The sequence below is a fragment of the Tachysurus fulvidraco genome, chromosome 1, assembly GCF_022655615.1.
Source record: "Tachysurus fulvidraco isolate hzauxx_2018 chromosome 1, HZAU_PFXX_2.0, whole genome shotgun sequence".
NCBI classification, from domain to species: domain Eukaryota; kingdom Metazoa; phylum Chordata; class Actinopteri; order Siluriformes; family Bagridae; genus Tachysurus; species Tachysurus fulvidraco.
Window position 1 is genome coordinate 45,841,006 of NC_062518.1, and position 15,211 is coordinate 45,856,216.

A 15,211-nucleotide genomic window follows, 5' to 3' on the forward strand; every position below is an offset into this window, starting at 1 on the left:
ACTCCAGTGATGTTATTACACTGACTGTATCAGGTGTGTGTCAGGTGAAAATGTGCATGAAAATGTCTTACTTTGTATTAAGTAAAACTAGATTCAAAAATATCTTGTATTTCCTGTGTAACAGAGAGACCACAGGCAGTACTGAGTGTATCTCCACACAGCTGGCTGACTGAAGGAGACTCAGTGACTCTAAGCTGTGAGGTTACAGACTCCTCTACAGACTGGACATTCAGCTGGTACACAGTTGTTCCCTACAGAGACGGATTAACTGGAATAAATAATAATCGTGGCTATATTGTGTATGTGGAGCTCCTCTCAGACAGCAGCAGAGGATCTGGAGGCAAATACACTCTCAGTCCTGCTGCTCTTAAACACACAGGAGTTTATATGTGCAGAGGAGAGAGAGGAGAACCAGCCCTTCACACACAGTACAGCAATCTACAGCCACTATGGATCACTGGTGAGGAAAATTATCTGTTGTGTTGAAGTGTAGACTTTAAAAGTGTGAATGTAACATCAGATTAATGCAGTATTTATGCAATTGTGTGTATAAATAAAGTATGTGTATGATACACATATATAGGACTCAGGACATGGTTGTGGATTTCTGTGAAGGAGGATTTTATTAAAAGTCAGAGCAGGTAAACATTCTGTATGTGACCAAGTATACATAAATTATTCTGAGATAATGTCTTCAGAAAATGTCTTCTAAACAGATTCAGGTACAGAGAGGATGTAAATATATTTATGGTATAAAATAAATCATAATCCTGTACATTGGCTCATTTGACTGCTCAAATTATCTAATCATTTTTTTTGTAAAAGAATAAAACAGCGTTTTACTGGAAAATAAATACTGCAATTTACATCACATTACAGTCATTTCTTTGTGTTTTGACTCATTATTTTGTTTATTGCCACTTTAAATGGCTCTTTTCTGTTTAAGGTGAATCTCCTCCAGTCTCTCTGATCATCAATCCCAGCAGAACTCAACACTTTACTAATGACTCTCTCTCACTGAGCTGTGAGGACCAGAGTAAGTCTACTGGATGGACAGTGAGACGATACACACACAGTGAGAGAGTGTTAGATTGTTCACACTGGGGATCAGTTACAGGATCTACATGTAACATCAGCTTCCTCTCCACATCCTACACTGGAGTTTACTGGTGTGTGTCTGAATCTGGAGAAAACAGTAATCCTGTCAACATCACAGTGCATGGTGAGTCTTCATGTAGTGTGTTTAATGTTAAAGGAAAAGGGAAAAGATTCATTACAGAATATTTAGAACTCTGAGATTTCACTTGGGAGAAGCTGTTCATGAAGACAAAAACATTTTCTTAAGATATAGATGAAAAACCTCCAGACTCCACAGGTTTATAAGGATTTAAGTTGTATACAGATAAATTAGTGAACCTTTATTTATTATCTACAGACACATCATAGTGTGTGGATTTTCTTGTTAGTGATTTTCTGTGTTCTAGATGGTGATGTGATCCTGGAGAGTCCTGTCCATCCTGTGACTGAGGGACATCCTCTGACTCTACGCTGTTTATATCACAACCCAAATCCCTCAAACCTCCGAGCTGATTTCTATAAAGATGGATCAGTTCTCCAGAACCAGACTACAGGAGAGATGATCATCCAAACTGTCTCAAAGTCAGATGAAGGTTTCTACCACTGTGAACACCCAGAGAGAGGAGAGTCACTGAAAAGCTGGGTCTCAGTCAGACGTGAGAAATTATTTAAATACAACTATGATTTAATGAGTTGAACTTATTTGCAGTTTAAGTAAAACATCTAAACAGTTCAGCATGAATCAAAAATCATTATAATTATTATTTTATTCTGCTTCAGCTCCATCACCTGTAGAAGCTCCATTCTCAGTGCTCATGCTGATCTGTAGTGTGGTGACGGCCTCTCCGTATCTGCTGGTGACCATCATTCTGCTGCTCATATGTTACAGAGCTCGAGGTAAGAACTCTTTCAGTATGTCTCTATATTTCACATAACGTTCTTTAATTAATGAAAGAAATTACTTTTTAATTTTCTTTAACAGGTCACACTGATAAAGACAGGATTAAGAATGCAGTCATAGAGGAGTGAGAAAAGTTATAAAAAGTAATCTATAAAAAGAATAAACATTTACTGAAAAAGATCATTTCAGAATTTCTCTTTCTTTATGGTTTTGTGTGGATTTTAAAATAATACTGATTTGTCATTTTAATGTCCTGCTGTTATTTGCTTAGCGTCTTCTAGACACTGTCACTGTTCTGAATGGATTTGTTTAGTTAATGTCTGCAAACCTCCTCATGAGTGAAGGTCAATGTGTGTGTAATCTCCAATAAAGCTTACAGTCTGTTAAAACAATAGTAAAAACTGAGAAATATATCTTTAAAAAAAGACAACGATTTGGAAAACAAGATTAATTGCAAGCATTGGGAGGATGTAAAGACTAATAGGTTTGTTTAGTGCAGGACTGAGATTAACTCAATAGTTAAACTTGTTTTGTATTGTATACATACTAAGTTTATTGACTGTTATCTGAAATATGGTGCAGAACTAATTGTGTTTTGTGTTTTTTCATTATTAGTTCTACCACTTCTGTATTTCTGGGTTGAGAGAGTAAGAAGCTTAGATCTAAATCACACACTTTTAAGGGACAAGTGTAACATGAATGTTTCTTGCATATTATACTGTATTAATATTAAATCCAGTTTGTTACTGTGAGATCATGCTACTATCACCAGTAGCCAGCAGAGGGCAGCAGTGGTGCACACAGTGACAGAAGGAGAACAAATTGCAGAATTCTCCAAGTTGATTAAACTGGATTTTATTTATGTGATGACATGTTTGTCAAATTTGAATAGTTATTTCTATTATTTTTTTCTTGTAATATATTATTGAAATTTCAGACAGACCAAAAGCATTTCACTGTATGTCATACTGTGTTTGTATATGAGAAATAAAATTTGCGAAAGAAAATGAAAACATGATCAATGAAATTACAAATAGTCCACTGTGTTTGGATTTTCCCACCTTGTGCACCTAACCCTGCGCTTAACCTTGTATGTGTGTAAATACAAAAGGTAATACAAACCTTGTTCAGCTCATTTACTGACCTGAGATTGTTCCTCTCTGTCCAGATCAACCTACAGAAGAAATTGCAAAAATATACAATTTTGGAAACAAAAACAATTCAAGTAAAACAAGTAATAATAAATAAACCAGAATTTGAACTAGATCCAAATGAAATGAGTGCATGAAAATGAATATTTATTACATCAAATACAAATTAAATTTCCTTTACAAATACAAAAAACCCCACATCAGGAACACAACACACCAAGCAGTGAACAGTGGTGAACCTTCCCAGGAGTGGACGGCTGACCAAAATTACCCCAAAAGAACGCAGCGACGACTCACCCAAGATGTCACAAAAGACCCCACAACAACATCCAAAGAACTGCATGCCTTATTTGCCTCAGTTAAGATCAGTGTTCATGACTCGACCATTAAAAAGAAACCAAGCAAAAAATGGCCTGCATGGCAGAGTTCAAAGATGAAATTCGCTGCTGAGCAAAAAGAACATTAATGATTATCTCAGATTTGCCAGAAAACATCTTGATGATCCCCTTTTGGGAAAATACTCTGTGGTCTGATGAGACAAAAGTTGAACAGTTATATAAGGTGTGTGTCCCATTACATCTGGTGTAAAAGTAATACAGCATTTCAGAAAAAGAACATCATACCAACAGTAAAATATGGTGGTGGTAGTGTGATGGTCTGGGGCTGTTTGGCTGCTTCAGGACCTGGAAGACTTACTGTGATAAATAAAACCATGAATTCTGCTGTCTACCATAAAATCCTGAAGGAAAATCTGTGGCTATCTGTTTGTGACCTCAAGCTGAAGCGAACAGTCAAAGTCCTGACCTGAATCCTATTGAGATGCTGTGGCATGTCCTTAAAAAGGCGGTTCATGCTCAAAAACGTAGCTGAATTACAACAATTCTACAAAGATGAGTGGATCAAATTTCCTCCGCAGCACTGTAACAGACTCATTGCAAGTTACTGTCGGGCAGTCGTGGCCTAATGGTTAGACAGTCTGATTCGTAACCCAAAGGTTGTGGATTCGAGTCTCGGCCTGGCCACGACTGAGGCCACGACTGAGGTGCCCTTGAGCAAAGCACCAAACCCCCTAACTGCTCCCCGGGCGGTGCAGCATAAATGGCTGCCCACTGCTCTGGGTGTGTGTTCACGGTGTGTGTGTGTTCACTGCTGTGTGTGTGCACTTCGGATGGGTTAATTGCAGAGAACGAATTCTGAGTATGGGTCACCGTACTTAGCTGTATGTCACGTCACTTACTGCAAACGCTTGATTGCAGTTCTTGCTGCTAAGGGCGGCACAGCCAGTTATTAATTTTAGGGGGCAAGCACCTTTTCACACAGGGCCATGTAGGTTTGGATTTTGTTTTCCCTTAATAATTAAAACCTACATTTTAAAAAATGCATGTTGTGTTTGCTTGTGTTATATTTGACTTATATTTCAATTTGTTTGATGATCTGAAACTTTAAAGTGTGACAAACGTGAAGAAATATAATAATCAAGAAGCAATCAGCAACACTTTCACACCACTATACTTCTATTCTACTCTCTCTCTCTCTCTCTCTCTCTCTCTCTCTCTCTCTCTCTTTATTTCTGTATGCTCTCTCTATTAGCAAACAGGAAGTGGTAAAACTTTAACACACACCCCTGCTCTGTCAGTCAGTCAGTCATTAGACGGACAGGATGGAGCTCAGTCCACTGCCTGTGATGCTCTGTAAGTAAATGTTCTCTTTGTGTCTTCATTAGTCCTGAGTGATGAGCTTATTGTGTGATTTAGGACATTGTGTGTACTTCATCATGACTGTTCAGGTGGATCAGTGTCTCCATATCTGTTATGAGAAGGGTTTAGTTTGATGTGTAAATACTCTCAGTAAGTCTGGTAGTTCAACAGGAAGAGTACAAGTAGGGAAAGCATAAAACACAGGGTTTAAATCATATAATGAGAGTAAACAAGTCTGTATTGTTTGAATCGGTAGTTGATGATTGTCTTCTGGTGGTGTTTCCTGTATACAAAAATGTTTAAAAACGCATCTTAGCATTAACTAGCAATTTTAAGTAAATTCCTTATAACCTACATTTCCTTTTTTGTTACTATTATGGTCTGTGCAGAAGAACATGTTCACTCTATTGCGCTTTAGTACCAAAGTAATGCACAGCACATTTAATAAAAAGAAATACAAATCATTATTTATTAATTATCACTATTATTATTATTATTATTATTATTATTATTATTATTATTATTATTATTATTATTATTATGTAAATATTAAAGCAATAAATGTGCAGAAACAAACACTTCTCATTAGTCCTGTACACACACAGGGCAGTGACACTGTTAGAGGCCTGAGAGCAGGTCACAGTTTGTTGGTGCAAATTTAGATGTGAAGAAGCAGATGTGTGAAAAAAGGGTGTAGGGGTGAAGATGGACGTGTAAAAGCAATAAGTAATAATGTGGGTAAATTTAACTAACATCACTGAACTCTTTTAAACTAAAAGGTGTCCAAACTGATAAACAGAGAAAATATCTTAAAACCTACAGTAACATTCCTGTTATTATTATGGTCTGTACTGTGAAGCATCTCAGTGCAATAAGTTTATTCTAATACACACTATCACCAAACTATTGTCTAGTATCATTTACTTATTTGTGTCAAATCTATCAAAGAATTCTACAGAAATAAACACTTCTCATTAGTCTTGTACACTGACACACACAGGGTAAAGACAGTTTTTTAGAGAACTGAGAACACAGACAAGTCAGCAGTTGTGGTTTAGCTTCTTTCTTTTTTTATATTCAGTGTTGTGAGTTCAGCAGTGAAGAAGGGGAGGAGGTGTGAAGCTGAAAATATTTTGTATGTCTGCATTCAAGATGTTGGTGCTAAATTCTGAGCCTTCCTTCTTCATCATACAGTAAATAGTATATACCCCATCTTCACACTTATCGTTCAACTTCTTCCCCACATTCTCTTTTATTCTCTACAAGCACTCGGTCTCCTCCAACCAAGTGATTCCCGTTCAGTGAGATTGTTGCTGCTCAGCTGAAGAATGTTTCTGTGCAGTTTCCATTGCAGTCATAACTAGGACTTAGCATCCGAATAATAATCAGGCACATCAATTGCTTAAAAGTGACATCATCTGCCAACCTAGGGAGATACCCAAGCAGAAGACCCAAGGTGCATGGCTTGTATTTTCATGGACAGTGATATTGCAGGCAAATGTGAGGGCCTGGATCTGCTGTTGCCATTGTTTTCATGATTTTTTTTAATTGGAATTAGCCAAACAAGCATCACGTTAGTTCAGGCAGGCCATGTCGTCAAGCATGGATCAGCTGTTAATCAACTGTATATGACGCGCACCAATCTGGTTACCACATCTATATTGTCCGACCCTTTAAATTTCCATTCTTTGAGCTCCTTTCTAGCGCATCGCTGTTGCTGCGATTTAAACTCCCTCCTCCAACAGCGACTCCACCCAGCCGGAACTAATTATAATTCTTCATCACGTATTAGTTTTTTCTTCTCTCCCTGCCTCTCTACATATTTAATACTATGTGTGATTAATGGTTCTGCTGTTATATGGGGGGTCTATTTTATTTTCTAGTTGCTCCCCCGCTCTGTCCATGCATGCGCACGGATGGGCTCGTGGATTTTTGCCCAGAACAGAACCATAAACCCAACACTAACTGTATGCATATCATCTAATAAATCCTCATTTGACACAATGGTCCTGACTGAATTATAAATCCATAAATTCTGTACATAAATAGACCAAATTAAAACAATGCTCAATTGGTATTAAGTGATGAAATATGTGTCAAGAAAACCTTTGGGTCATGGATTCATGCTTTTGTCATTAAATTCTGATCATCTTCATCATGAAGCAGAACCCCTGATTCATCAGACCAGACATCTGTTAAGGATTCGCCACACTCCACACTCACTCTCCCGCAATGCTCCGCTTCGCCTGACTACTAATTACCATCACCTGTTACCAATCACCTGTTCACAGTCAGGGGCGGTTCTAGAGGTGGGGCCCTGGCACCTGGTGAAATCTGATTGGCCCCCGTTCCATCAATCGTCGACGAGAAGAGCAACCGGAGAATTTTTCACAACGATCACAGATGCAATTCCACCCACAAACAATTGGCGGCACTCGTGGCAGTAATGTGTCGATGCAACTTGGGATAAGCATTGAATCCCGACGGGCCATGTCATTAGATTTGGATGAATTTGTCAGGCGTTTCAGCTCCAAGCAAGAGGTCTTCTCCGGTCTAAAAAACTTTACCCGACTCGAAGTGACCCGAAGCACTTTTTACCCGAACCCGTATATATATATATATTTTTTTTAATAAAGACCCGACCCAAGACAAACCCGAGTAAAAAATTAGGCGGCATTCACACTGCACACGACAAACGGACACGACTGTCGGATTTGGTCCCCTAGTGACAGTCGCATGTAATGTGCAATATGATCGTGTAGACGTCAACATGGAAGAGAAGATTCTCGTGGTCTCTGAACACCCGTTACTTTATGATCCAACTCATGAATCATACAGAAATGCTTACAGGAAAAATGAAGCATGGAAGCGTGTTACCGAAATGGGCTAAATGTTTGCAAACTTAATTAGCATTTATCATGGTGAATGAAGTTAGGAGTACAAACAATCAATGCAATCAAGAAAGACCGCGAATAATTTTTGAGGAAACATGGGAACAACATTAAAAATAATACATATCATAACACATATCATATCATAACACAATATTAATATTAATCATTTATTACTTTATCAATAACACTGTATTTAAAACAAAAAGATTGTTTTGGATAAAGTTTAAAAATTACTAAAGTTTATGTTAATACTTTTTAATAATTATCACCTCGCGCACACGATCCTGATTGGACAACATTGGAATACATCACATCGGCCGGCATATCGGATGCGGTGTAGTCGCAAAAGTTCAAATTTCTTAACGGATCCAACGCTCAAAATGGATCCGAAAATTACAGATCCGCAGATGGTCGGCACCTCACACAGCGACCTTGCGACTCTCCATAGGAAATGAATGACTTCCGGTTTATCGGCGGTCGTTTGTCGTGTTCAGTGTGAAGGCCGCTTTATACCCGAGTCCGACCCGACCCGACGGCAATTTTTTTTTAACCCGACTGGACCCGAATGTTGCATAACTCTACACTAAAGTAACTGCTACTGAGTGGATTCAAAATTGATTGACAGGTCTGTTTCAACGAAAATTAGCTTACCGCCAGCCACACGTCGCCAGCCACATGTCGCAAGCGGTCTTGGCAAACAGAGGAGAGGTTGGAAAAGGACTCGAATTGATGCACACACACGAGATACAGTAATTCGGGTCTGTTCGGTAAAAACACATTAATTTTAAATTTCCCGATACCGCTATTATTATACCCGACCCGTGTCCGAGGCACACGTGAAACTTTTAGACCCGAACCCGCTTGGGTCTCGGGTCGGACCTTGGGTTTTCGGATCTAAGTGGACCCGTGAAGACCTCTAAGCCAACCACAGCAATCAGAGAATTCTTCTTTTTTTATGTGTATGTGTGTATGGGTGTGGGTATGTGTGAATGAGTAAATGAAAGAAATTGAGTGAGAGAAAGACAAAGAGAGAGAGAGAGATGTGGGAGGTGTTTAAGCTGGGAGGTGCAAGTTGTTGCTCCTACAGTATGTTAATGCTGCTTTGCAATGCATCAAAGTTGTTTATCTCATCAAAAAAAGGGCTTAAATTGCAATTTGTTTTTCTGACAATATGTAAAAAAGATGAGAAATAAGAAACAAATGTTTACGTAAAAATATCCACGCTGTAAATTGTATTGTATTTGAAAACAGTGTTATGGTAACAGACGTACATATTAAAATACCTCTTTGTTCTGAATTTGTTCTGCTGCACTTTACCTTATTAGAGTGTACTGTGTGAGATGTTTAAGCTGGGAGGTATAAATACATCCACACTGTAAATTGTATTGTATTTGATTAATTAATTGCTGTGCTTTAGTGTGTGTGTGTGTGTGTGTGTGTGTGTGTGTGTGTGTGTGTGTGTGTGTGTGTGTGTGTGTGTGTGTGTGTGTGATGCATTGTGTCCTTTATGCACAGTATAAATAAATGAAAAAAATCATTAAGAACTTTCCTGGCTTTTATTAGAGTTGACTGGCAAAATGTATTTGCACCATATTTAATAAATTATTTCGTGTGCTTAAATGTACCCTGTACTTGGCCCCTGAAAGTAAAATGTGGCCCCTGTTACAGAAAAATCCTAGAAGCACCACTGTTCACAGTATATAAGGACTGTTCATTTATTCATTCTTCATCCAGTCTCTTTACTACATACATCGCTTCCACATGTATTGATGCTACCTACCTGACTTCTAACCCTTTGTGGATTTATTCGTCTCTTCCAGGTCTCGTCATTATTGTTTTCTTCGTCCTGTTTTCTGTCAAGTTCAGCAAGGTCTCATCTGCTATCTGTGACTGTCATTTGTGTTTGTGTGTAGAGTTGCGTCTCTCACCTGCACCAATATCTGCATCCCTGCTATCGTTTATACGGTCTACCTGGTTTATGTTGCATGTTATAATAAATACATCTGGTTGTTACTCCATTGCCCTCTCCCTCTGTCTACCATAACATCCTTTTTCATACCTTCAACTGTACAATTTCTATGAGCCACTTAAACAAACTCATACTGAACCATTACCATCACAGAGCAGGTGTAAGATACGAGCCTGTAATTAACTGAGTTTAAAAAAAATTAAACACATTATGACATTAGTTAGAATTGCAGTGGTACGGAGGTTAGAATACTACATTAGAATTGATTATACAATATAAAATATTACAGTTAATGCATTAGGAGGTTTCTGCTTTATGGTCCTAACTTCTGGTTGACTTGAACCAAAAGATGAGACAAAGAGGGAGTGGAAAATGCCATTCAATGCCATTCCCTGGATTCATTCAATAGACCGGAATCCATGGTTTTTAAACAGAGCTTGATTCTACAGCTACGTCTGTCATCATAGCTGATTGTATGTTGGCAAACAAGACTTGAATGGAGCATAAAGATACACGAGAAATTTAGACACAATCTGACGGAGAAGAAATTCTATTTTATTTGGACCTCTAGATATACATTTATATGGACATCTACTCTACACTCAGAGGAACGTTGTAGAAGTGATCTTCTACAGGGCCTCCTGTTATAAACTTGTAGAAGAGGGACTCTTTGGACACGGAACACGTCACTGATGAAGTGACTGCTGTTGTCAAGAAGCCCTCTCTCCATGTCAAACAAAAGGAACAGATGGTCTTCCCACTGGACTCTACAAGAACTCCTGGACTGTCACTGGAACCCTTCATGAAGAAACATCCTAGGAAGTGACCAGCATACAGTTTTAACTCATTCTCCCAGAGAAGGATGGTTCAACCCCCTTAAAGAACTAGAGACTAAGCAGCGAGGTTGGAGAGTTGGTGAACAATGAGCAAGCCCACACCAGCCCGCTGCCTCTCACCGCGGGCAACTCCAGTGTAGTAGAGAGTCCAGCCTCTCTCGAGGAGTTGGGTTCCAGAGCCCAAGCTGTGCGTGGAGGCGAGCCCAACTATCTCTAGTCGGTATCTCTCAATTTCCTGCACCAGCTCAGGCTCCTTCCCCCCAGCGAGGTGACATTCCATGTCCCTAGAGTCAGATTCCGTGTCCGGAGATTGGGTCGCCGAGGCTCCCGCCTTCGACTGCCACCCAATCCACATTGCACCGGCCCCTTACGGTTTCTCCTGCAGGTGGTGGGCCCACAGGAGACAATTACCTATATATTATTATAAACATTTGTAGGGTTTGTGGCTGCACACACACATTAATTATATTAGATCACATGACCAGAACATGTTCGTTACAAAAATACTTGATACTGAATTGAATACTTGATATTGAGTATCTTTTGTGTTTTAATCACTTTTACTGATAAATCTCTGAAACACTCAAAGAACACAACTTACCCACATCATGTCCCATTAAATCTGCAGTGTGAAACTCCAGATTTCACTCCAATATGCCATCATTCAACAGATAGAGGGCGCTGTCCCCATTTATGTAGAAACTTAACAGAGACATTAAACATTTCACTTATTTACACACTGTTACATATGACTTTGAGTGTGAAAATGAATAATTTTAGTCACAAAAACATTTCTGTGTTGTGATTAAAAACACATATTTCTTTCCCACCCACAACAGGAATAGTGCCATGTGACCTAAAATAGTGAAATTATATAAACTGTATTACTCTGTCGGGGGAAAAGGAAAAATCCACCTTTAAGCTATTTTAAGCTATAATCACAAAACCATTAAATAAATAAATAAATAAATAAATAAATTTTCTCTCATTTTATTGTTCTTATTATAGGAAAGAGAAGTTATAATGTTAACACGTCTTCTCAGAATATTGTGTGTGATTATATTTCTTTATTGTTCCTTCAGACCATTACTACAGACAACTTTGGAGTATATGACAACAGAGACTATTTAATAAATGCTTTACTTTAGACACAACAGAAAACATTGCAAATCAGTGTGGATAAAACTGTATAACTTTGAATTAAAAGACTGCATGCTCAGTTTAAAAGGCCTAAAACAAAGAGAACCTCTCTGCCTAGAAGCCTGCTCTGAAAAAAGGCCTGTAACCTGACATCCTGAGGCGTGAGAGTGTGAAAAGTTCGAGAATTGTGCAATAAATCCATTGCACAGCCATTTCTGCGCAGCTGAGGCATCAGAAACGTGTCATGTTGCATACCGTTGGAATCGTCTCCTTATTGGCTAAAGAGCTGTAAAGGTCCTGGATCATGAAATTGCTACTGGAGGGAGCAATTGTCAGTCAAAGGGAGGGTGTCCCACCTAGGATGGAGAGACATCATTGGCTTCTCAGCCATCTATCTCTGCACTACAGGAGCCGATTGGCTCAAGTGAGGGCTTGTTTGATTCGTTAGGCCCTGGACTACAAATGTGATGCAACAGTGTAGTTTTATAAGCCTCATAGGAGAAGTGAGAGCCGAAACAATGGATGGAAGTGAACTGCTGTTTCCAGTTTTCGGTCAGAAACGTAATATTTGTGAGGCGACCAAAGCGTTTTGGATTAAAAGGCTTACAGATTCCAGTTCCTTGGACTCTTGGGTATTTTTTACAAGCATTTGTTTTGGAAAATATTACCCCAGTAAAGAAAGGGAAGTGTCTAAAAGTAGGGGAACAACTGGTCTAGTGCCGCCTAGTTCAGTTCACTACCAATTTTGATTCAATTAGTATGACGGCTATAAATCATATTATGCTTTGTGTGTGGGCTTAATAAAATCTTGAGAGTCTAAGCTTTGAAACAAAAATAAGTTTAACCGGGTATTTAGAGGATTTAATGTTTAAAAGCTACAACGAAGTTGATGCAGCCTCATCCCCTAGTGGTCATTTTCCGTGTTGTGCCGTGGATGGCACGGCATCACATACATTGTTATTGATAAAAAAGTAATAAATTATGAATATTTATAATGTATTATTTTTAATGTTGTGTCCATGTTTCCTCAAAAATTATTTGCGGTCTTTCTGGATTTATTGTTGCATTGATTATTTGTATTTACTCCTTCATTAATTCATTCATTCATTTACCATGATAAATGGAGGGAGAATACAGGCTCTAGCTTTTGCCCTCCTTTACTTTAGACGCAAAAGAAAACATTGCAAATCAGTGTGGATAAAACACTACCTGACTCAGAGAAAAAGTCTCGGTGAGTATCACCGTTTAGTGCAAGAGTTGCGCCTTAATGGAGAAGATTTTCGTGGTTATTTTCGGGTGTCACGATCATATAGTAATGGGTTTTCCTAGACAGCAAGAATTAGCTTCTCTCCCATGTTGACGTCTACACGATCATATTGCACATTCCGTGCAACTGCCACTAGGGGACCAAATCCGACAGTCGTGTCCGTTTGTTTGTCAGGTGCAGTGTGAAGGCGGCTTAAGTCATGATCCCCTGTTTTAATGTTACAACATATTCACTTGTTTGACACAAACAATGACATTTTGACTGCTGTTAGTGATGTTTCCCAGATAATGAGCATGAGTTTTTCATGAGTGTCTGTAACTTAGCCAACAGTTTTAAAGCCTGTTCACTGACAACACCTGCTCAGAACAAGTAGTCTAGGCCAGTGGTCCTCAAACCGGGGGCCCAGAGATGGTGCCAGGGGCCTCCAGTTCACTGACAACACCTGCTCAGAACAAGTAGTTTAGGCCAGTGGTTCTCAAACTGGGTGCCCTGAGATGGAACAAGTAGTCTAGGCCAGTGGTTCTCAAACTGGGGGAACTGAGATGATGCCAGGGGGCCCCGGTTCACTGACAACAACTGCTCAGGACAAGTACTCTAGGCCAGGCCATATTTAAAGGCCATATTTAAAATATGTCAATCTTGCCTGTCTTCAAAGAGAGCCCTGTAAACCATAAGTAAACACTTTAGACTCTTTATGAGTGGACAACATCAACTGGGACTCCAGGTCACTCGTGTTTAGTCAAGTAGCTTTTATTGTCACTTGAACCACATACAGCCGGTACAGTACACAGTAAAATAAAACAACGTTCCTCAGGGATCATTGTGCTACATGAAACTATAGGAGACAACACAGAACTAAGTTCACTACACAGACCTACACAATACTACAAACAGTGCATGTGTACAAACAGTACAGTACAGTAACTGACATGGGACAGTGCAGCACTGAGCAGTACACAGGTCTGTAATGAATAAAGTGTAAAAGTAGTAAAATGCTGTGGATGTAAACACAATACACAGTTAACAGCAAAAAAAGATCATTTTGTTTTATTGTTGTAGCAACAGTCATATTATAAGAATGTTATCTGTACAGACATTGATGTAATGCATGTAACACTTGTGTGTGCCCAAAATTGACACACAGCAGTCGATAATAAATAACCAATAAACCCCAATCCCTCCCTTTCTCACTGCTACATGATTAAGGAGCTCTGAAGCATGTTGTTTGAACATCTCCTCCATTGTGGCTTTGCCCCATTTCATTACTGCACCTGCAAGAGTGGAAGCTAATAGATGTGCAAAGACATCCTGTAAGTGCACATATTAGTGTGAAAAATATCAACGTTTGAATTCCCACCTGTTATCCGCCTGACACGTAGTTCCTGCCTAGCTTTGTCACCAAAAGAGAACCAAATTTAAACATCTAGTTAGGGTTATGAGCTAACCGGGAATTAGCCCTCTAGCCCCCCAGCCTCTAGCCCCCTAGAAACACCCCCGAGCCCCCTTATATCAAATGGATGTAACCTGCTGGCTGATCTGAGTTGCGTATGCTCGAACACAATTTTTTTTGTACAGCAGCACCATTTAGACAATGGTTATGATGGTTATGATTATATTTGCATAGGAGGACATTATTATCTGGGTAACTGTTTTTTTTTTGTTTGTTTTTCATCTTTTCAGCTTCGAAAAATTTTAAGAAGATTTGATAAAAGCAACAATCAATTTGTCAAAAATTTGGACAGTAAACAATAACTGCAATATAAACAATATGTTATGACAGGAAAACCACACAGCACAAACAACACTGACAACTTTCGAACAGAACTGATGGTAAATATGTATAAGTCCTGCACCTGTCATATACACCAGACATCCAAACAAACTCCTATCCAGACATACAAGAAAGGTTATAGACAGTCGTGGGCTCTCTCTCTCTCTCTCTCTCTCTCTCTCTCTCTCTCTCTCTCTCTCTCTTGTACATTCTCTCCATTAGCAAACAGGAAGTGGTAAAACTTTAACACACACCCTTGCTCTGTCAGTCAGTCAGTCATTAGACGGACAGGATGGAGCTCAGTCCACTGCCTGTGATGCTCTGTAAGTAAATGTTCTCTTTGTGTCTTCATTAGAGTGAGTGGTGGGGTATAAAGTTGTTCATCTGCAGTCTGAATGTCCTGAGTGATGAGCTTATTGTGTGATTAGGACATTGTGTGTACTTCATCATGACCGTTCAGGTGGATCAGTGTCTCCATATCTGTTATGAGAAGGGTTTAGTTTGATGT

The 15,211-nt window shown here is 39.1% G+C and overlaps 3 protein-coding genes across 4 annotated transcripts in view; 1 reads left to right on the forward strand and 2 right to left on the reverse strand.

Annotated features, from left to right (window-relative positions):
• The window catches only part of LOC113643290 (low affinity immunoglobulin gamma Fc region receptor III-like), a 546,637-nt gene that overhangs the window by 415,761 nt on the left and 115,665 nt on the right, over nt 1-15,211 (reverse strand). The window lies entirely within an intron of this gene.
• Nucleotides 1-15,211, forward strand: part of LOC113633966 (obscurin-like) — a 580,831-nt gene that overhangs the window by 328,645 nt on the left and 236,975 nt on the right. The window lies entirely within an intron of this gene.
• LOC113633976 (leukocyte immunoglobulin-like receptor subfamily B member 2) overlaps nt 1-15,211 on the reverse strand; it is a 284,910-nt gene that overhangs the window by 212,473 nt on the left and 57,226 nt on the right. The gene's annotated exons all lie outside the window — the stretch shown is intronic.